General features: G+C 39.9%; 1 protein-coding gene and 1 long non-coding RNA gene across 17 annotated transcripts in view; one reads left to right on the top strand and one right to left on the bottom strand.

Annotated features, from left to right (window-relative positions):
- Positions 1–246: 246 nt before the first annotated feature.
- On the bottom strand, positions 247–9,682 carry LOC130553905 (uncharacterized). The gene is made up of 3 exons (XR_008962923.1): positions 4,620–9,682; positions 1,631–1,695; positions 247–414 (listed from the first exon to the last, which is right to left on the bottom strand). It is a non-coding gene; the product is annotated as an uncharacterized LOC130553905 (long non-coding RNA).
- Positions 3,021–12,064, top strand: part of eif4g1a (eukaryotic translation initiation factor 4 gamma, 1a) — a 42,110-nt gene continuing 33,066 nt past the window's right edge. For all 16 annotated transcript variants that reach the window (XM_057333138.1, XM_057333140.1, XM_057333139.1 and 13 more), the window contains exon 1: positions 3,021–3,442. The gene's annotated coding sequence lies outside the window, so the exon portion shown is untranslated. The remainder of the gene's footprint in view (positions 3,443–12,064) is intronic.

Raw genomic sequence — 12,064 nt, forward strand, 5'->3', positions numbered from 1 at the left:
GGTGGCGGCGGACAGACGGGTCGCCTGCTGACCTAGCAGGACGCCCTGTTGTTGCAGCGCAACCCGCATAGGATCCTGTCCCGCTGGGTCGTGTAATTGGTCTGTTCGTTCTGTCATGACAGAACCACAGAGAACCCAAGTGCGGGAGAAAGCAGTCTTTATTAGACACAAACAAAATGCAAAATGAACAAACAGGTCACAAGCAGTCCACTCCTGAGTTGGTAGATATCAGCACGGTGAGTCGAGGATAGATCGCCGGTGCTGAGAGATGGGCTGAAGCGCCTGGCGACCTCACCCGACTCGAGACCGCGCTGGCAGGTTGGGGAAAATGCTGCGCCAGGAGAAGTTGCAAGGGAATCCCTCCCAGAGAAGATGTCCGCCACTGGTGATCACTGACCGGAGCACCAAAGCAAGCTGCTGAAAGAGGCAGACCAAAAGAAGGAGCGTGGAGAACAAGGAAGGTAGGCAAAAAGACTGGATACAAGACACGACTAGACAAGACTAAGACTGAGATACTTGAGACAAGAAAACTAAACCAAAAAACTTAACATCAGCAGGCGAGCCGCAGCTACACCTGGGGCAGTCTGGGGCAGAAAAATCCACAACGAACAGACACTGGATAACAAACACAGAGGGAATTATAAAGAGAACGTAACGAGGTGATCATAATCAGGTGTGGAGTAATTAAGGGAACGATGAAGTCTAACGAGTGAAGAGCCAACAGGCGTGTGAGCACGGAGTGGAAAAACACCAGTGCAAGAGAAGTCATACGAAAACACGAGGGTGGGGCAAATGACGCAGACACAAGCACGAGGCCGGCCGAAGCTCGGTGACAGCCATGTGCTCGACAAAAAACAAAACAATCCCCGTGCCAGGTGATGACCCGACCAAACCGTAGCATAAGGTTGTTTCTATTTAAATAGTTCAGTTTACACAAGATAACAATGAATCTGCTTTCGATTTTAGAAATTACTTTGAGAGTGTGGATTATATATACACTGTGAGTGTTAATTTGACCTTTTTAACACTGGCGATTTTACTGTGTGTGAGTTAAAAATGGCTCACGCAGTTATTTCGTTAAAATCCCCCTTTTTATTTATGCCGTTATAACTGCTTTATAATGCATTTATAAATGACTTATTAATCATTCATGAGAACATTTATAAATGCTTTATGAAGGGAACCTTAACGTAAAGTGTTACTGATTTTCTTTACAGAGTTGGTGCAGGCATGCACTTTAAATAACCATGTAGTAGAAGAATGAGTCTCTTAAAGGCTGGAGCTTTGTCCGACATATTACCCCCTGCCTAAACTACATCCAAGGACCACTAAATTTCAGTTTTTAAAGATCGGTTTCATATTAATCTTGAGTACCTGTACAGTAGTATTGCATACGTCGTATCTTCGAAGAGTATTTAGTTTGATCACATTTATAAAAGAGAGATACAGCTGTACGAGTATTTCCGTATAAACACGAGCCGCTAGAGGTGGGACTAGTGGGGAGAGTGGGACGGAACTACAGCACGAGCAAGCAACACATCATCACATTAATCCCTTCGTGTTTTTTAACATTATGCATGTACACGCCGATTGCCAACAAAACACAGACATATGACCTAGTTTGACTTACTGTGTGCAGTTCATGTCCGGCATCTTTTAGCACTGGGACCACTCCATCTATCAGTTTCAAACAATCTGCAAATACAGCATTAGGTATATCTAAAATTTATTGTATAATTTATTGCATAGGCCTATTGCACCATCTTCTGGGTAAGTAGGGCAATGCATATGAGAAAACAATGCACAGTCTGTGGAAATTCTCTGATTCATTTACTCATGTTCTTTTTTTATTTTAAACTACATTCATTGCAATGTGCAAATACAACGGAACATGCACCTTAAACAAATACATACAGGTCTTATTATTTACAGTATTATTTTCTGTTGGGGACAAATGTGTTAATTCCTGCCATTACTTTTCTTTGCTGTTGGAAAAAATCATTCAATTCGTTTGATTCAAGCAAATACTTGAGGACAAATGTTTACAAAATTAAACTAGACACCTCTTTAACATCATTAAAAAATATACATATTTCATCATGTACTCTTCACTCAGTCACTTCAAAACTCAAAGATGAAACAAAGGGGCATGTTTTATTAAATGATTTCACACAACTGTGCTGAAAAAAATCAGAAAAGTAAAACACGATCATGTTAATACAAAAATTGCTTCATGTTATTTATTTTATTATAATCCCTCACTGCTCTGGGTGTGTGTTCACTGTGTTTGTGTTACTCACTGCTGTGTGCACTTGAATGGGTTAAATGCAGAGCACAAATTCCGAGTATGGAACACCATACTTGGCCTCACATCACATCACTTTCACACTTTTTTTTTTCACTTTCATCTTTCAAAAGAGGACCATGCCATCTACTTTGAGGTTTATTCACAATAACTTACCTTCTAAATTTACCAAGCTTGCTATATGCTGGATATGTAAATCCTACAAACATGTTCATTACATTTACCCCATAATCAAAATAAAATAAATAAAATAAGAAAACAATTAAAAAGGAAGAAATAAAAGGAACGCAAAGACTCTTTCACGTCTATTATGTTCAGTGTTGTGACATTATTTTTATGTTTTGAGATGTTTTACTTCCATTTGTTTTCAAATAAAATTCACAGTAAATTTGTATCACTATAATGCAGCAATTTTTTCTCTATTACATTAAAAAATAATGAAAGATGTTTAAATCAACATTAAAATATGGTTATTTGTGTATTAATGAGAATTTTGTGTAAAACACTTACTAGTACAAAAATACACATTTAAAATTACTATTTAAAATATTATACAATTAAATTATTTATTTTAGCGAATTAGAATTTTCTGTTTTTTTATGACCCATCAGCATTTAACGAAGACATGAGACTTTTATTATATGTGCTCTACTTCTACCCTTGGAGAATGACCCCACAGTGCGCTGCTTAACCCGGAAGTACTCAGGCGGTTAACCGAGCACTCCGTCCGGTTCTGCGGGCTCAAGGGGAGAGACGCCGAAGCACCATGGCTCTGTTCTAAACGCGTTTATTAGGAGAAGTGTGATCAATTTACCGGCAATCCGTCACCATCCGCGCCTTAATCATGGACCTCCAGTCAAGAGGCTTGTTCTGGGGGCATCAACTTTGTCAGTAATAACCTCTGAAAACTGTATTTATTATTTTTCAACCCCATACTGTCACTTTTTTGCCTTTGCACGCTACATGGGATTTAAACCTAAAGTGTCAGGAGCTAGCCAACACTTCATACTTGATCAGTCCAAATAACCCCGTGGAAACGGAGACATCCTATGTTAGTCAAGTACAATAAAACAAACTTCTAAGAAACGCATTGACGGAGTTCTGCCCTCAAGTTTTCTTACTTGTCTGCGGTGCCGGGTAAGTAATCCTATTCCCTATGCTAACTTTGATAGCCGCTTTATAAACCGATAATCGGTAGGGGCCAAGTGGGCCTACATTAATTCTTATGACGAGTCTCATATCGCTGCATGTTCACATATTATTATATTTCTCATTTAGAACTTTTATTTTAATGTACCTGTCATTATTTTCCTTTAATTCCTCATAATATCCCTCTAACGTTAATTATATACCATGTTCGTACTTAAACGCTTATTTTCCCAGGTTAACATATTGATCTTGGTTAAAATGGGATTCAGTTATAAGGAATTTGAACAGTTTAGAAAATAGGGTAGTTTGAGTCTTAATTTTGGTTCAGTTAGGGTTTAACGTACCTCTATCGGCCGCGAATCGCTGGTTTTTTGCACTTTTTAAGCATTTGTCCGAGCTGCCAGTAATAAGCAGAATAACAGCACGCGGGCGTTAGAATAAGTTTGTGTGTCGCGTGACGTGGTCTTTTATTTTCTGACTAGGGCAACTTTTCTAAAGTGTTGCACACAAGCAATCCCTAAAAAAAAACGGTAGAGGTCGACCCGCAGACCATTGGCTTTCGCCGTGTCATTAATTTGGCAGGGGTAACGTTTGCTAATAAGCTAGTGCGTTGAATTGGATGCTTTCCCTCACATGCACAGAAGGCCTGACATGATTTTTAGTTTCTACAGATGCCTGTCTAAGGGGCTTGTCCCTTATTGTTAGTCGACATGGTGAAATCTCGGTTTTAGGGGAAAGAAACATGTAGTTATACTGACATTATTGTGCTGAACGTGTCAGTGCCATATGGAGGCTAGCGCTGTTAGCCAGCGGCAGTGAATCATGGCTGCGGTGTGACACGTCTGTAGGAGCAGCTCGTTGATTTCAACACACTTTCGATGTCTCAGTCTTAAAAAACAAAACGTCTACATTTGGGGTTATTTAAGTCATGTATTTATTTCGCAAACTTGGTATTGTACTAACTTGACGTTAACTTTTATTTTTAACATTATTTGGCTCTTTGAGTTTGACTTGATCAGTGTTTAGTGTCTTGCGGGTTTTCTTATTAAATTTAGCTCTTAAACGGGTGATATGACGGGGCTAAAACGAATATTATCGTTTATTTAAGATGTGATGCAATGTGTGTACACTATTTAAGGTAAAAAACACTGTATTTTCCACATACCGTGCATGTTTGTATCTCCTCTTTGCCCCGCCTCTCTGAAACGCGCGGATTTTTCACAAAGCTCATTGCCTTGAAAAGCGAGGTGTGCTATGATTGGCCGCTTAATCAGTGCGTAGTGATTGGTTGAATACGGCAAGCGTGTGATGGAAATGTAACGCCTCTTACCATATTCGGAACATCAGGTTCCCAAGCAATTGTACTGACAGGTGATAAAATGTCATCGGTACTTCCTTATATCAATTCGAGCGCGAATCTGATCCGGAAAATGAAGATGATCAAGCCGATACATCAACTTTGCCAGCGCAACTTGAGCAGGATGTAAAGGATTGGTAAGGTTTTTAAAACTATATTATGTTAAATAATTCAAAACTATACCTAACTGTTTTACCATTTATATACGACATTATAAAGATTTGCCGTTAGTGATCAACCAGTGTTACACCATGTCTTGTCACGACTCAACAAAGACAATAAACCCCATTATAAACAGACATTTGTTGCCTCTAGTTGGAACATAATTACTGATTATTAGGACTTATGTTGTCTTTTTTCGCGTTGCGCGCATGTCTGCGTTTGCAGATCACAAACAAATGACAAACTCAACTCACATTAGTCCATAACAAAGTCTTTTACAATGAAAATATACTTACAGGCTGCGAATCTGAATCGCCAGACTGTCCTTGCGAAGTTGTAATGGTTGGAATTGCCCCACGTTTTAACCAAAGCTTTCATGCACAGCCGGCCTCGATTCTTATGCTCTCAGTTTCTCAATGACTTACGGTTAAATGCCGCCTCATCCGAAAGCCAGAGGGTGCTCTTGCGCAGAAGCTCCGAATATGTGAAACTGAAGAAGAGCAATTAGTTCCAGGAAATGCCTGTGGTCATATTCTGTCGCTGTTCTTCAAACCTTTTCAGGTTTTTTTATGATAATAAAGTTGATTTATAGTAATGATTAGAGATGGGCAGATGAAGCCTTGTGAAGCTTTTGAGGCTTTTTCCTGATTGTACCAAAAATGATTCAAAGCGTCAAAGCCTCAAAGACCGAACCTACCAGTGACATCTAGTGGTCAGCTGCAATTATAGAAGCCACTTTCTAATGATTCACATCTTGTTGATTCCAGTTCAACACAAAAGCAATACTCAGCAATACCAGCTGTATCTTCAGTCTGAGAATCATTGTCCACACATGAAAGCGTTACAACGTTTTGAAATGTCACTTTACTAGTAAAATGTTTAAAATATGTTGCAATATGCAATTCAGTGGATACCTCTTATGGTGGAACTGATTATAAGGACATCCCTGGATTTAGATTTTCTGATTTGCATTAAGAGCATTTTGCGTCTCCTTATAATGAATGAAGGCACGGCAAAGATTTGAATCAGTCACATTGCTTCAGGTGTTTAATTGTGACGTATGAAGCCTCAAACGTCATCGGTCACGTGATCACATACATTTGATACAAGCCTCGATACAGTTTCGAACCAGTCTTCTTCAATAGAGTAAAACAGGCTTCGAAGCCTTAGTGTCAAACGTCCCATCTCTAGTAATGATGATAGACGAGTAGGGATGTAACGATTCACCGTGAGCCGGTTGAAAATCGGTTATAATGAGTGACGATTCAATTCGGTTGAGGCTTGAACTGAATCGCAATACATTTTTTGAACAGCAGGGGCCGCTATTTTCACTGCAAACCTAAACGTGGATGCTGATATTTCTTAAATGCAAAAAAATCCAAGAAAAGCACAGACAGTATTAGTTTGTTTATATTAAAGAGACTTTTTCTATCATTAATTTGTTATAAAATCGCAGTTTAGTTTTGTTATTTGAAATAAAACATTATTTTATTATGCAAAGAAACGTGAAGCATTTAAGAAATAATGCAAGGGAAGTTGTTCATTTCTAATTTGTTTCAACTCATTTTTTAAAAATAAATCGTGAGTAAATCGTGAATAAATCGCACCGTGAGATCAGAATCGTGCATCGCATCGTGAGCTGATTGAATCGTTACATCCCTATAGACGAGTGTTGCTTTTTCAAATACATGTTATAAACTACTCAATCTCCTAGTGATTTTAGATCGAGCAGACGAGCAGTACTTCCTACTGATCAAACAGCCGTAGTTCACGGAAGAGCTGTGCATAAAACATTGAATCGATTTCAGTATCGGTTTAGACATGTATAATTAGCCTGCATCGCGATATATATCGCCCAGCCCTAACGCCCACCTTACTTGCGTATACATTTGGGCAGTCTTGGGGCGTTTTCACACATAAGGGTTTGTTTCGAAACCTGGTGCGTTTTCTCTCTTGGTTCGATTCGTTTAGGCATATGTGAACACGGCAATCGCGCTAGGATCCGCCCTAAAACAATCGCTCCGAGACCGCCTGAACAAGGTGGTCTCGACCCGATTGCAAACGAACTCTGGAGCGGTTCTGTAGATGTGTGAAAGCCATCCGACCCAACGGACCAACGAACCAGACTGTATCACAATGTATGATGAGTAATTATGTAAAGTTGCGTGACGCAAAAGGGATTGTTTTGCTAATGGCTCCCTGTAACAATGTTCAAAGTAAGGAAGGAATGAGGCGGGAACCGGCGAACGTTAAACCAAACTTTTAATAAAATAAACAAACAACAAAACGAAAGTAAAGTGCTGACAGCTCCCTCACAGTCGACTGCCGGCCACACAAACACAATAAAACATAACATAAAATCCAGGCCTGGTTCTCTCTCGTCCTTCTCCTCCATTTATGCTTCCCGAGCTCCGCCGTGAGAGACGCGAGACAACGCGCAGCTGACGCTCATTATCACCCGCGTTACCGCCGGAAAATAAACAGATGCACTCTGACCAATCGAATGAGAGTTTACTCGCACGTGACTTTTATTAACAAAGTTTGGTCCGTTTGGAAATATTGCCTTGTGAATGCGAACCGAACTAAAATAAATTTAAATATTGTAGCGATTTAACCCCCGGTTTCGGAACAAAGCAATCGATACACAGGTGTAAAAACGCCCTTAGTCAAGTCATACCACGAAATGATGTAGATTTGTGGGGGTGTGGTTACACAAGGCGTTTCAGGCAGGTCTGGGTGAGCATTTGCTTTTAGATAGAATGCATCTTTTATTCCGACACTTTAATTTTGGCAATTTTACGTGTCTAATACATGGCATGGGCAACTTATAACACACCAAAGACACAGAAAAATACGTATTCGTGCCATATCACCCCTTTAAGATCATGTATTATTTCCTTGTGTCTGTGTCTGGTCACATGTATCAGTTTAATGGGTCTGTTTCTGTGGGTTTAATGATTGCTAAACAAACCTGTCTGTATTTGTTTCTTGAACACAGTTTGTTGTCATTTTTTAAGGTACAAAACATTTCTAAATAAGTATCGCTTGTTGAATTTCTAACAAGTAATAATGTAAAACTTAATGCTTGCCTGTCATGATAGTTACAATATAGTAGGACCGTGCTTTGCATTCAAGCATGATGTGTAGGGCTGTCGCGGTTGGGAAATTTCCCTTGCGGTAATTATGGCTGGGTCAATAGCGCGGTTGGCGGTAGTACCGCCCCACCTACCTTTTTTTTGCAAATTACCTGACATATAATTTTGGTGCATTTAAAGATTTATTATGTAGTATATATTTTTTGTTTTTAAATGACAGAGAGACTGGCCTTAAAATGTTTTGTTTATTGTTAAATGCAGAACACAATGGACCATGCCTTGAATCTGAAAAACTAAATTAGCCTATCAAATAAAAAACTGTTTAAGTCAAAATACAGCAAAAAAATATAAAATGGAAATAAATAGGCTATTATGTCACGTGAGAATTAACTTTTTAAATGACAGAGAAAGGGGTTATAAAATGTTTCTTGTCCAATGCAAAATGCCGAACACAGCAATAAGAACATGCCTTCAATCTGAAAAACGAAAGAACTCCAGTATCACATGAGTGATGATGAACAGTGTAAATGAAAATACAGTACAGGAAAAAATAAATAAAATAATAAATAAAAAAGCTCACTTGAGCGTTAAGGAATGTGATTTAAACCTGGCTTATCATGTCCTTGTTTCGTGCTAGAGAAACTAACATTTTAACCTTATGTGGTGTCAGAGACGAACGCATAGGCGTAACAATGTTTCCGGCGGCACTGAAAACTCTTTCTGATGGTGTGCTGGTCGCACAAATACACATGTACTTGCGAGCGACTTTGGAAAGAAGGAAAGCAGGAAAAAAGGTTTTCGCGCCACCAGGAGAGTGGATTTGCGTTAGAGTCTATTGGCTCTTCTTGTAAATGGCACGCGAGCTCGTTATCTGCGCAAACTCTTCTAGGTACGGACGCTGACGCGGAGGTTGTCCGTGAATTCAGCAGGTCTCCAAGAGTCTTTTTCTTTGCTGCAGGTGGCACCTCAGTGTCAAAAATATGATCCCCCTATATCTAGGGTCTAAAAAAACAGGCCTTTGCCAATTTGCAAGGCAGCTAGTTCGTATTTCTCCAGGAGAACACTGCACATTTTTTGCTTTATATCCGATGTCAGTGTGGTATCCTCGTTTGATGGTTTAATGATGTCCTCTGTAAGGAGTTTCAGCACGGGTTTGACTGATGACATGGTCACATAGCTCTCGCCAGACAGCAGATCTGTAAACTCAGCGGCGGGTTTCAGTGCTGCATTCACGGATTCGAGCACAGCAATATCTTGCCAGCTTGGATTTAGATGGTGGTGTCGCCGGTCATCTAAAACTCTTCTGATAGCAGGGACTTGCTCCAAAATTCTTTCCACCATTTTTTGTTTGGAGCCCCATCTCGTAGCGCAATCCTAAACAGAGTATTGGCCGTTAAATCACTGAACAAAAAAATCGCTGAACTCCCAAAATTGACTTTAGGCTACATTTTCAATTATTATTCGTTTCAGTATATTTTTATGTAACAAAAATAAATTTAAATCATTCCGGACATTGAGCTGAAATTAACCTAAATGTTAGCTTAACTTTTAATAATTTTAAATCATTTTCCTTTGATTATAATATATTTAACGAAAAATGCATTTAATCCAGCAGCAGGCATGAGTTGATTAATCGAATTTTGTTTACATTTTTATTGATCCATATTATTTCATTGCTATATTCCTATTTATTGCTTCTACGTTGTAAAGAACAAGGTTATGACGCATTATACTATGTCCAGCTCGTTTTTAGTAATTTTGATATAATTTAAATTATATTTATGTTTACTGTACTTAGACATTTTAGTGCATTATTAATTTAACAGTGTAATAGCTTATACAGAATAGTTTACATTTCATAACTCACCAGTATGAGGCTATGCTGAGGGATTTGAAGTTCTGCTTGTGCTAACGCCAGATCTCTTCTCTTTAACCAGCTTTGAGAGAATGTATTCACCAAGGTGTGACATAGGCCCCTTGCTCGGGCTGTGCGATCTCTAACGCTGGCCATTGCGTTTGTGACAGCCAAATGTAAATTGTGACCAAAGCAGTTCAGCCACGACCAGTTCAGCTTTTTCACTGCAGCTACGATGTTTGCCCCGTTGTCTGTGGTGATACAGGTCAGCTTTTTTTCATCCAAGGACCACTCTTCAAATGCGTGCCGTAGAGCTTCTGAAATGTTTTTCGACGTGTGGTTCTCGGGCATAAACACGGTTTCGAGGCAATGTGATTTTAGAATCCAGTTAGTGCTCAGATAATGAACAGTTAGACTCATATATGGTGTGATATTGACACTTGACCACATGTCTGTTGTGGCAGAGTAGAAGTCGACATTCATAAGTTCGCTTTTTATCAACTGCTTTACCATGCTATATATTTTTGGCACAGCAGTTTCTGAAAAGTAGGTTTTACCTGGCAACTCGTACTGCTTGTCAAATTTTTGAAGCATTGACTTAAACGCAGGTTTCTCGACCGTGCGGAATGGAACTTTTTCCTCAATGAGATACTGTGTTACAGCGGCTGTAAGGCATTTATGCCTGTTACTTTCACGACTGTATTTGACAGATTTCGCAAAGGATTCAGCTACTCCTAACTGTTGGCTGGTACCGGCCTCGGCTGTCTTTTTTGAGGTTGCTCCGTGACTTGACGCTTGCGAGGGCAGCTGCGCTTCGATGGCTGGATGGCAGTTAGCGAGATGATACCTCAAATTTGACGTATTGCCACGTGTTACATGCAACTTTCTTATGCAAATTTTGCATATTGGCTCATCTAAATTAGCTGGCTCTCCCTTTTCATTCGGATCAAAGCCGAAGTATTCCCAAACTGGCGACGTTACATTAGGTTTTGGGACCAGAGCGCCTGCCATTGCTTCCGCCTTTGAAACACCCGATACTAACAGTTGGCGGGAAAATGATACACGTGACGTAATACTCTTGTATTCATCATTCATTTATAAAAAATTCATTGCACAATGCAAAGGTGTAAAAACGAACAGCATGCCATGATTCTATACCCCAAAAAAGGTGGTTGCTGCGGTTTCTGCGGTTGAGTTCCTGTCCCTGCGGTTGGTTTGTCAGTAGCGCGGTAGTAGTACAATACAACGGTTACCACAACAGCCTTAATGATGTGGCACAAATTTTGGGTAGAAGAGTGATGTTTATATGATCTTTTGCAGTTCATGTGTTGAACAGTTTGAAAGTCTTTATAAAGCTACCTTGTCTTTTCTCCACATCACTTCAGTCAAAACTTTATGAGCCTCCCTCCCCCCACTGCCCCACAATGCTGTATGTCATGGCTGCCTGGCACATGGGTTATGTTGAACACACATATATCCTCCCTCCCCCTCATGCCATAAACATCCCATGCTATGTCAGTTCACCTCTAGATTCTCCCTGTCCATTTCTGGTGTTGTGCATGCTGTCAACAATTGAACATTTACATGGGCCGTTGTTATGCATGCTGGACTAAGCAGAGCTATGATCACATCATCCACTTCTGTCTGATTTCCAAAACGACTGCTGCGTTTTATTTCACAGTATACACTAGCAATGCTGGGATCTTGAATTTTAGGCAATGCATGCACTTAATAATGTGTAGGCCTATACCTTGAATTTAAGATAAATGATAGTATTTAAATATATAACAACGAAAATAAAGTGCATTGACATTTTCTTTCTAAAGGCTGAACTCCCCATGTGCAGCAGTTTTCTAGCATCACCCCCACTCTTTCTTATGAAGTCATGTCTTTTTTAAAGAGTGTCTGAGGGTGTGTTTATTGGTTGCCATCTGTTGGGATCAGAAACTCAGGGCTGGATGGCAGGTCCTGCTCTATTGTGTTTGGGTCACTGGGGGCAGACAGGCATCCCCAGATCTGTTCCAGAATAAGAGGACATTACCTCTGTAAGCCCTGGTCTTGGTTATCCACCTGCTCTGCTGCATGGTCCCGTTCTTTTCTCAGCAGAGCTGTGACATTCTTCAGGGTGTGGGTGGGTCTTA

This window comes from Triplophysa rosa, linkage group LG5 (genome assembly GCF_024868665.1).
Source record: "Triplophysa rosa linkage group LG5, Trosa_1v2, whole genome shotgun sequence".
Taxonomy (NCBI): domain Eukaryota; kingdom Metazoa; phylum Chordata; class Actinopteri; order Cypriniformes; family Nemacheilidae; genus Triplophysa; species Triplophysa rosa.